This window comes from Callorhinus ursinus, unplaced genomic scaffold, assembly GCF_003265705.2.
Source record: "Callorhinus ursinus isolate GAN/ISIS: 27379988/994484 unplaced genomic scaffold, GSC_fseal_2.0 scaffold15, whole genome shotgun sequence".
Taxonomy (NCBI): domain Eukaryota; kingdom Metazoa; phylum Chordata; class Mammalia; order Carnivora; family Otariidae; genus Callorhinus; species Callorhinus ursinus.
In genome coordinates this window covers 40048254-40058093 of record NW_027397077.1, presented here as the reverse complement: position 1 = coordinate 40058093, position 9840 = coordinate 40048254, and the positions used below count along the sequence as shown (strand labels likewise).

The following is a 9840-nucleotide window of genomic DNA, read 5'->3' as shown; positions in this document are numbered from 1 at the left end:
GAGGAATTAAAACCGCAAACAACACCGTGGTGGTTCGGTCCACACACCCCCGCCCCCACTCTCCTCCCCCAGTCCCCCCACCAGAACAAGCCCTCCCCGAGTCCCGAGTCCCTCCCTCGTCCTCCGTCCTCCGCCCCCTCCCCCAGCCCCCGGCAGCGCAGCGGCTGGAGCGGCCTCTGCCTCCCCCGAGATTGCATTTTGCCAACGAGATGCTCTCCTAGAAGCCGGCGCCGGCGCCCCCCCCCCCCCCCCGCCCCCCCACCTCCTCGGGCAGGATGGTACAGTCTGCAGAGGGACCCGGGCACGCTGGCTGGGCTCAGCGGCGGCACCAGCTGCCGCACCGCGATTACGGGGCTGCCCGCCTGGAAACCGTGCCGGATTTGTGGTGATTTTCGTAGCCAAGTAAGTACCGGCATCCCCCAGCATGAGAAAATAAAAAATAAAAAGCGCCCCACTCCGCTCTCCCCTTCCTCCCTCACCCATTTTATTTTGTTTCATTTCATTTGATTTTTTTCAGTGCTGATGGTGGTGGCGGCAGCGTGGAAGGTGGGGGGGGGGGGGGAAGCCGGGCTTGTTTATCTGGCAGCAGCTGAGGCTGCATTGGGAGCCGCCGCCGAAGGAGACACTACTGCGAGGGTCCGAGGGTCCGTGTGCTGGGGGGTAGGACTGGGGTACTGGGGACTTGAACAGGGGGGCCTTGGACAGGCGATGCCCAAGGTCTCAGGTAGATGCCGGCAGCCTCTGCTCAGCAAATGCCCCTGGCTGGATGTTATGCAAGGACCAGCAAGCCGGTAGCAGGGGGTAAGGTTCTCTTCCCTCTGAGCTTCGTCCCAGGGAGACGCAGAGGACTAGAGGGTGCCTCCTGCCCGGCCCCCACTGGGTTCCAGGAAAGAGGCATAGGGAGGCTCCCACAGAGGGTCTCCATGGCAGGTGGGCGGCTGTGTGCCAGGACCACCAGGTCAGGCCAGCCAAGCCAAGGCATGTGGTGTCAGGGATGAGTCCCCAGGTCCCCAAGATGGCCAGAAGGGGGGCAGGAGTGGGATGGCCAGGCCATTTTGCAGCAGTCATGCTGGGTGGTGGAGTTGGCACTTTCAGCCCGAAAGCCCAGTTCCTGGGCCAGTTGGGGTGGCCTCTGGCTGAGATCTAGGTACCTGGGGCTCCTCCCTGCCCCCTGCAGGGTCAGGATTGGGAAACCCATCAGCAGGTCTCTGCACTCCCCCTGGGTAGGCCGCTACAGGCAGCCACCCTTTCTAGCCAAGTGGCCTTTCCATGGCTGTCCTCTGTTCACCTAGGTTGTATGGGGAGGGGTCTCTGTGGCTGGCCTGCCCCAGTCAGGGAAGTGCCCCCAGGGGTCTTGCCCCCCCCCACACACACACACAGAGGCCCCAGCCAGGCTCGACCTTCAGAAGGGTAAGCTAGTAGGCAAGTTCAGCCAGCAGAGGGTCTTGGTGTGACGCTGAGTGCCCCTCGCCCAGCACAGAGTGGGCTCCCCTCCTTGCCTGCATTGCTCTCCAGATCGCTGGGAGGAGGCAGAGCTGACGTTTGGGGCATTTCCAGGAGCTGCAGGCGCCATCCGGAGAAATTCTCCTTTGACGTGTGCAGTAGGAGGGGGCTTGGAGCGCAGGCCCCAGGGGCCTCCGCCTATTAACTTCGTTGAAGGGGCAGTTGCAGGGAGGGGCTACCACAGCTCTGGGGGAGGCCTGTAGGGGGAGTCCAGGAGAGATGCAAATGGCCCATGTTATTTAGCTATCTTTGTACCCCCAGTCCCATTCTCATCAGGGCATATACACAGCCACAGATCTGCACAGATGCACATACACAAATATAGTACACGTAGTAGTGTATTGTATATGTTCAAATCATATAAACATACAGTTCCTGTGCCCAGAGACACACCTCAGCACGTGTGAATACAACTCATATCCCTGAATATGACCTGCTTACCTGCAAACTACAGCACGCACATGACTGCATCATGCACACACACACACACCTGTGAACGTGGCATACCCACACATGCCTGTAGTTCTAACATAGGAATGCAGTAGGCTGCATAGGGGCTAACTGGCCTGCACACGGTGCCCAGCAGCAGCCACAAATGTGGCATGTGACCATGTGCAGGCTGGCCCCCGTGTGAAAAAGACAAGCACACATATGTGGCATCCCGAATGCCATCTGCATGCCTGTCCATGCGTGAGCAGGCACCCGGCATGCTGGAATGTGCCCACAGGTGAATGAATTTAGGCTGCATATGTACAAAGACGGCCCAGGCACACAGATGCAGCTTTTCTGCGGATGCTGCCTGCACACATCCACCCCTCAGCTTCCAGGCATCTTCCATGGGAGTGAAGGTGCCTCTGTGGGCACTGGGGAGAGGCTTGCCCCTCAGGGGACTACCTGTGAGGACAGAGGGACACTGGCCAGTCAAGGGCCAGCCCAGATTCCCAGGGAGCTGTGATTGGGCTCAGCAAAGGCCACCTTGGGTTCTTGATGTGCGGCAGAGAAGGTTGCCTGGAGTTGGAAAGGGGACAGAGGAGGGGGCAGGAGTAGCTGTTGCCCATGGCCCAGACTACCAGGAGTCTGGCACCACCACCCCCGTTCTCTGGCCCGAGGAGACCAGCACTCTGGTGTAGAGTCTTTGAGAGCTGAGGCCCAGGACACCGCCAACAGCCCCCAGAGTCCTCTCCAGACCACAGATCAGAAAAGCTGCCTGTGGCTTATGCTGTACGGAGACTGAAATGCTGGGGCCCCTCCCTCTCTTCTCCCAATGGGCCCCCTCCTCCTCTCCCCCCCACCTAACACAGGTTTGGGTCAGGAGACTTGGGTAAATAATAGTAAGTCAGCTAGCACTCACCGAGCTAAACGTTCTGCATCCATCACTTCAGCGGGACCTCCCATAGCCGTGTTATTCCCATGCCACAGATGAGGAGGCTATGCAGAGAAGGGGAGACACACAGCTGGAACATGGCAAAGATAGGGGGGAAGCCAGGCCATCAGCTGCCCTGCTTGCCCTCTTAGACCCTCCCCTCCCTTCCTCCATGAGGTCAGCTCCAGTTTGGGGTGCCAACATCATGGGAAGCAATAGTCCAAGAACCTGGGATTTAGGGGTGAGGCTCCAAGAGAGGGTCCAGAGAGTCTCCTGAGGGTAAGAGCAGAGACCTCCCCAGGCATGTGTGGCCCTGTCCTACACAGCTGTGCCACCCTCTTACCTGGTGGAACTGAAGGCACCAAGACAGCCAGAGCAGATGTGTGCATTCTACAAAGTTATCTAGCCTGGACCCATTCATAACAGAGAAACTGAGGCCCAGCCAGGGGCAGGGATTTGTCCAAGGTCACACTGTGCTTGCTGGAGAGTAGGGTACCTTACCAACTCACTCAGGTCCCAGGCATGAAGCAGCAGGGGCCTGTTTAAACCCGGGTTTTCCCAGATGTTTAATTCCAAATTAAAATGATGAGCGCACCAGGTTCAGCCTCTACTTCTGACCAGCTCTATGACCTTGGGCAAGTTGCTTTGTCCCTCTGCACCTCAGTCTCCTCCTGTGCCCAGGATATGCCTGTTCCTGCCCTGCCTTACCCCACAGCTGTCCAAGAGCCTAGAGCACCATAGAGGGCTGTGCTTAGAGGTGTGATCGGCATCAGGGCCTGGAGCCAGAGCAGGGGAGCACCTTGCTGCTGCAGTTGACCAAGGTCAGGAGGGGAAGCAAGGAAGGGAAATCTCTAGGCTGGTGGGGCTCAAGCATTAGTGGACCTAAAGAATCACCTGGTGGAGGGCAAATTTCTGGGTCGCCCCACCCAATGATTCAGGAGGTCTCGAGAGCTGCATTTTCACAGGTGTCCCAGGGTTCTCATCTCTATAGCTTTGTACCCGGGGGAGCTGAGGCCATTGAGAGTAGGTTTGGGGGAGCTCAGAGGCTCTCAGAGCTGGGGGTAACCTAAGCACCATGCTGTTCACCAGCTCCTGCCACATCTGGGCAAACTAAGGTCCCCTGGCAATTTGGTGGCAAAGTCAGACTGATGCTCAGGTCTCCAGCCCTCCAGTCCCCATTCCACCACGGGGGCTCTGGCTGCATCCTGCACAGCTAAATCTTCTGGGGGCCGGTCAACCTTCACACGGCAAACAAGGCTATCTTTCTCAGCAGTGTGGCTAGGAGGGGTGCTCCTAAGAGACTCACCAAGCCTTGGGGTTGAGTCGTGGCGAATGGCTCTCCCCAGCTCTGTGACAGTGAGGGAAATAGCTCATCTTCTGTAACCTCAATCTTCCCCTCTCTAGAAGGGGAACAGATTTCAAGCAGGACTGTGGGGAAGATTCTAAGTAACGTGGGTGAAGCAGCTGAAAGTTGAGGACGTGGGGGGGCCTGAGGTGCATGGCATGGTTCCTCTCAACCCCTCTTAGCTCCCAGGGGGCTGCAGCAGAGCAGTCTGGGGTGCAAGTGCCAGACACCACATGCATACACACTTTGTGGGGGGTGGACAGGCTCCCTCCCCAGCCCCTGCTGGAACACACAGAGCAGTGTGGAAGGCACCGGTGGGTCTCCTGCCTGGAATCTGGGCCCCCCGGCCCACACTGCCCTCTCCAAGGCCAGAACACTGAACATGCAGCAATCCCTTTCTCCCTTCCAGCAGGAGCCTCAAACAAGAAACTATTTAGGGAGAATGTGCCCCTGGACCGAGACAGTCAGTGGTGGTAAGAGACAGGGAAGAGGGCAAGGCCCTGGAGTTCGAGGCAGTAAGTAGGGTGGGACTCAGTTCCCGCATCTGCGGAACGGTTGGTAAGGTTACCCACCTCTCAGGCCGTTGCACGGGGCAGGTGAGGAAAGTCATGGACGTAGAGGGCTGGGCACAGGGTGTGGCCCACCGGGGCGGCTCCATGCATGGATGTAGTGGAGCTCGAGAATCAGTCTGGATTGAGAATCAGAAGGTGTGAGTTTGAAACCTACCTCGGCCATTTAAGAGTTTGACCCTTGAGTCAGTCATTTTGCGTCTTCCAGCCCTGGTTTTGATCTATAGAATGGGAGTAGGTGCCCACTTCAGGGCACTGTAGAATGACAGTACAAAATAGGTGGCACTTGGAGCAACCCCTGGGAACCTACTGGACGTCAGGGGGTGGGCTGAGGGTTTCACCCTGGTCTGCAGTAGGGAGCTCTGCCATGGATGGAGGGGGTGTTTTCAAGGCCTGAGGTGCATCCTATGCAATCCAGGAAAGCCCTACAAGGTCAGAGGAGTGGAGGGCAAGATGGCCCGGCCTGCTGGAGGCTGCAGTCCCCAAGGCTCCGGAGGTCCCCCAGTCTGGGGGAGGAGGCCTGGGTCCGAGGGTCAGGAGAGCGGGGCTCCAGGCCCAGGTCAGTCAGGGACAGGTGACCTCGGGGAAGTCATGTCAGCCCCCTAGCCTCATGCTTTCCCCTGGAAAGAGGGGGCTGTGATCCTGCCTGCCTCGTGTCCTCAGTGAGGGCAGATTCTCCTGCCAGCTGGCCCTTAGGGTGAAGGGTCTGAGACACTGCAAGGCTGAGGTAGGAACTGCAGTTGCCCTTTGTTTCCTGTGGCCGCCCAAGCAAATGGCCACAACCCAGGTGGCTTGAAACTACAGAAATGTAGTCTTTCACAGTTCTGGAGGCTGGACATCTGACCTCAAGGTGTCAGCAGGGCTGGTTCCTTCTGGAGGCCCCGAGGCCGACTGCACACCATGCCTCATCCCCAGCTTCCGGTGCTTGCCAGCGATCCCTGGCATTCGATGGCTCATGGCTGCATCTCTGCAGTCTGTCTTCATCTTCATCCTCACATCATCTTCTTCTCTGTGTGTCCCTGTTCTCTCTTCGGTTTATAAGGACACCAGTCACTGGACATAAGGCCCATCCCTCCAGGATGATTTTGTCTCGAGATCTTTAAATACATCTGCGAAGACCCATTTCCAAATAGGGCCACATTCTGAAGTTGCAGATGGACATGAATTTGGGGAAGGACACTTCGGCCCACTACAATCACTAATATTCTCCTAGTTTACTGCTGGAAGTCCTTTGTACAGTGTCTCATTTCTTCCTCACAAACACCCATTATACGGATTAAGAAACCAAGGCCTAGGGAGGTTAAGAACATGCTGGAGTCACATAGCAAGTGAAGGGCACAGCTGGGATTTGAACCCAGGTCTTGGGTGCTCTTTCTCCTTTCCATCTTTTTAGAGCTGGCTGGGGACTGTCCATAGCCAGAAACCCAGGGGGCAGGCATTCCAGCCATTCCTGTGTGGACCTACAGCTCTTGAGCTCCAGAAAGGAGACCTGGAGGTGGGCAGGGGAGCTTGGAGGTATGAGGGGGCTGTGCTAGGCCCAGGAGACCTGCACATCATAGGGTTGAGAGCCCACAGTGCCTTCTTATCTCTGCCACTCATGTTCTGTGGACCCTGTGGTTCTCATCTGGAGAATGGGGACAGCAACACCAACCTGGTGGGGTAATCGCCAAGTTCTAAAATGCTAATCATAATAGTCATTACTAATAGCTAAAATGTATCCTCAAGCACTTTACAAATATTTGTTCATTTCAGGTGTGGGCGGGTAGTTATTCCAAGCCTCATCCAAGTGGCTTATCCCAAGCCTCATAGCTCCACCATTAGCTATATGTGGTCGAACTAGTGACTTAACCTCAGTTTACTTCTCCATAAAACTACCCACCTTCCCAGATGTCTTGAGAGGCAAGTGGGATTCCGCTGAAGTGCCCAGCCTGGGTTATGGGCCCATTGAAGGCTCAGAGGATGTTTATTCATCTGTAAAATGAGAATAACAATAGTGTTATTATCATCATATTGTCATTTGTTGTGTAAGGATTGAGTAAAGTAATGCAAAGGGAGCATTTTGGCTCAGGGCCTGTCCAGAGATGGATATTAAAACGGCCTCCTCCCGTGTGATTTGGAAAGAGTTGAATTTAAATCCTAATGCCCGCGTTTACTGCTGTGACCTTGAACCAGTAGCTTTGCCCTGCTGAGCTTGGAGCTCTGGCATGTAGGGTTGAAGCAACCTGCCTAAAAAGATGGTGTGTAATGTAATGGATAGAAAGCTGCCCTGCTCATGCCAGACGTTCTGAAACACTGAGCTTCTGTCCTGCTTCTGGAAGAAGGCCCCAGAGGGCTTCCTTAAAGATGGTCTCAGAGGAGGCAAGGCTGAGTCCCAGGGGAGGTAGGCAGGTGGATTTAATTTTTGCATAGGCCCGGGGAAGTTGTGCTGTGGTGGAGTATGAGGTCAGAAGAGCCTGTGGGAAGAAGCCAGGCATGAATGACCCTGTTTTGTGTCCACGAGCCATAGGGCTTCGAAGGTAGGAAGCAGGTCTCTCTGGGGCTCCCATGCCCACCCTGAGAGCAGTTTTCTATAAAGCAATGGTGTTCTCCACATTGGCTTGGGCTGCTCCACGGGGCCACGTCTGGCCACCCCAGAGACTGCTTTGCAGGGGGCGTGGGGAATGTCATCCCAGAGGAGCTCATTCCAGCCTGACTCCCTCCAACCCCTGCCTCACTGGGCTGGAGCGAGAGCTCAAGGTTGGCATGGGAAGCTGAGCCGTCACCTTCTCCTGTCAAGGCTGTGGAGCGGTGGGGGATCCTTGAGAAACCATTGCCGGGTGTCCCCCAGTCTTGCTGAGGCCTCTGCACTGGGTGAAGGCCAAAACCTCCTCCAGAGCAAGGGGTGCTGGGCTTCTGCTGCCTGAGTCTTCTCCGCGTTCTGACCTGTGCCCAAGAACAGGGTGCATATCCCACGTGGGCTAACTTAGTGGCGATGTAGCAGGTGATTCAGGACCAAGTCTGGGCCGAGCCTGCATAGCATCAAATCCAAGACCTGGGCGCTGAGCCTTGGTCCCCTCAGTTGTAAAGTGGGGACAATAGTGCCCACCTTGTAGGGTTGCTGTGCATACAGCTGAATTGTGTAGATTCCCGAATGCACGTTTTGACATTCTCAAAGAGAGGCACCTGTTACAACTGCTGGTATGTCACAGGAGAACCAGTCATGCCTTTTTCTTTCTAAAGTATGTATAAAGTAGCAAGGCGTCTTATAATGGATGCACCTTAGATTCAGTGAAATATGGTAAATAAGATAAAACCTATAACGGACCAAGCTGGGGGAAACAAGCCAGTCTCCTGCCTGCCTCTCCAGCTCAGTCACTGTTGGGCCTTGGGCATTTCTGTGTACCACACGGGGGCCTTTGTTTCCTCTTCCTCCCAGGGCTATTGTGAGAAGTCAGCAAGCTTATGTGTGAATCACGTACCCAGCAGAGTGCCCGTATACAGTAGGCACTTAGTAATTGGCAACTCAAAACAAGCACCAAAGACTGTAGTACAGGGAGGAGTTTAAATCACAGATTCTGGGATTCTAATCCCTGCTCTACCATCTCCTTGCTGTGTGACCTAGTGCAAGTTTCTCAACTTCTCTGTGCTTTAGTCCCACGATTTCTAAAATGGAATAACCAAAGTCTCCAATTCATAGGAGAATTAAGTAAAATTAAAGTGCTTAGGGCAATGCTTGGCAGAAGTGAAGGCAATTGTTTTTTGATGAACTTCTAATGAGTCTTCTAGTTCAGTAAATGGCAGCTGAAATGGACACCGGGCTCAATAAAATAATAACAATACAGATGCACTTGTTTTACAGATGGGGCAGCTGAGGCCAAGAGGCATGTGGGTATGCCCAAGGTCACACAGCTGGCTCTCCACAGTGTCCAGGCCGCAGCTCAGTATTGCAGTCTTTCCCCAGGACTCTGATTCTTATTGGGGTGGGGGAGTTTGGGGGGTCCTTCCCCAGGGAGGGCAGGTTTCTAGAAGAAGCTGCAGCCAGATACAGCATCCTCTGGGTTGGGGCTCTCTTCAGAAGTGGTTTCCTTCTCCTTTCACATTTCTGCTTGTTCACCATGGTACAGGGGAAGGGGCTGAGCTGGGCCAGGCCCAAGGTCAGCAGAGCCTGCCAGCTACCCTGCATGCCTACCAGCCAGCACCTCCTGGCCATCTCAGTGGCTACTGCAGAGTTGACACAGCAGAACTCCCTCCTGGAGAGAGCAAAAGCCCTGGCTAGCCAACTGGTCCAGCCACCGGGCGGAGCCAGGGCCACAGAATGGATTGGAGTGGGAGTGGAGAAGGAGATACCTGGGTGCAGCCTAGCCTGACAAACACCCCAAGTGACCTTGGACCCATCACCATCCCTCTCTGGGCACCAATTTCCATCTTTAAAACAAGGACTTCAGGGCCAGATGTGCCCCCTAGGACTTTAAATGTCTAAGATTCAAAATTGCCCAGGCATTGCTGCTAGTCAAGGTCATGGGCAAGGGACTGGGCTGGAGGAAAGGAGCTCGTGGCTGTGTGTGCACACACCCGTGTGGATCTGGGGTGGAGGTCCTAGGAGCAAGCCTGAGACAGCAGCAGCCCCTGTTTAGCCTAGGGTAATTCTGCAGAGAAGGTGTAACAGCCACGCAGCCAGGGACCATGCCGCAGGCTCGTGAGGGGGACCCAGGCGGGGCACGACAATGTCCACACTGATGTGCACATTTGCAATGCAAAGATTGCTGAGAACCGGTTTCTTCTAGCAACTATCTGAAGGCAGGAGATCAAGAGCTCTTTAGGCCACTTCTAAATTTATCAACTTACATGACTCACTTCAGATTAAAATGAAGCCTTTCTCCCCATCCCACCTCCAGCCAATTTCAAGTTTCCAAGCTCAGAGGATCTTGAAGAGGGCAGAGAATGTAAATCAATAAAACCAATATTGGCTGAGTAGCTGGTCTGTGCCAGGCCGTGTGCCGAGCTCCTGGCCAAGCTGGGGATGAATCAGCTCCAGAGACAGCTGTCACTGGGGAGTTGGGGCAGCCCCAGGTGCGAGGTGG

General features: G+C 55.2%; 1 protein-coding gene across 1 annotated transcript in view; it reads left to right on the top strand.

The window, feature by feature from the left end:
- The first annotated feature begins 257 nt into the window (after positions 1-257).
- ATP2B2 (ATPase plasma membrane Ca2+ transporting 2) overlaps positions 258-9840 on the top strand; it is a 170981-nt gene continuing 161398 nt past the window's right edge. Inside the window, exon 1 of the mRNA XM_073901649.1 lies at positions 258-402. The gene's annotated coding sequence lies outside the window, so the exon portion shown is untranslated. The remainder of the gene's footprint in view (positions 403-9840) is intronic.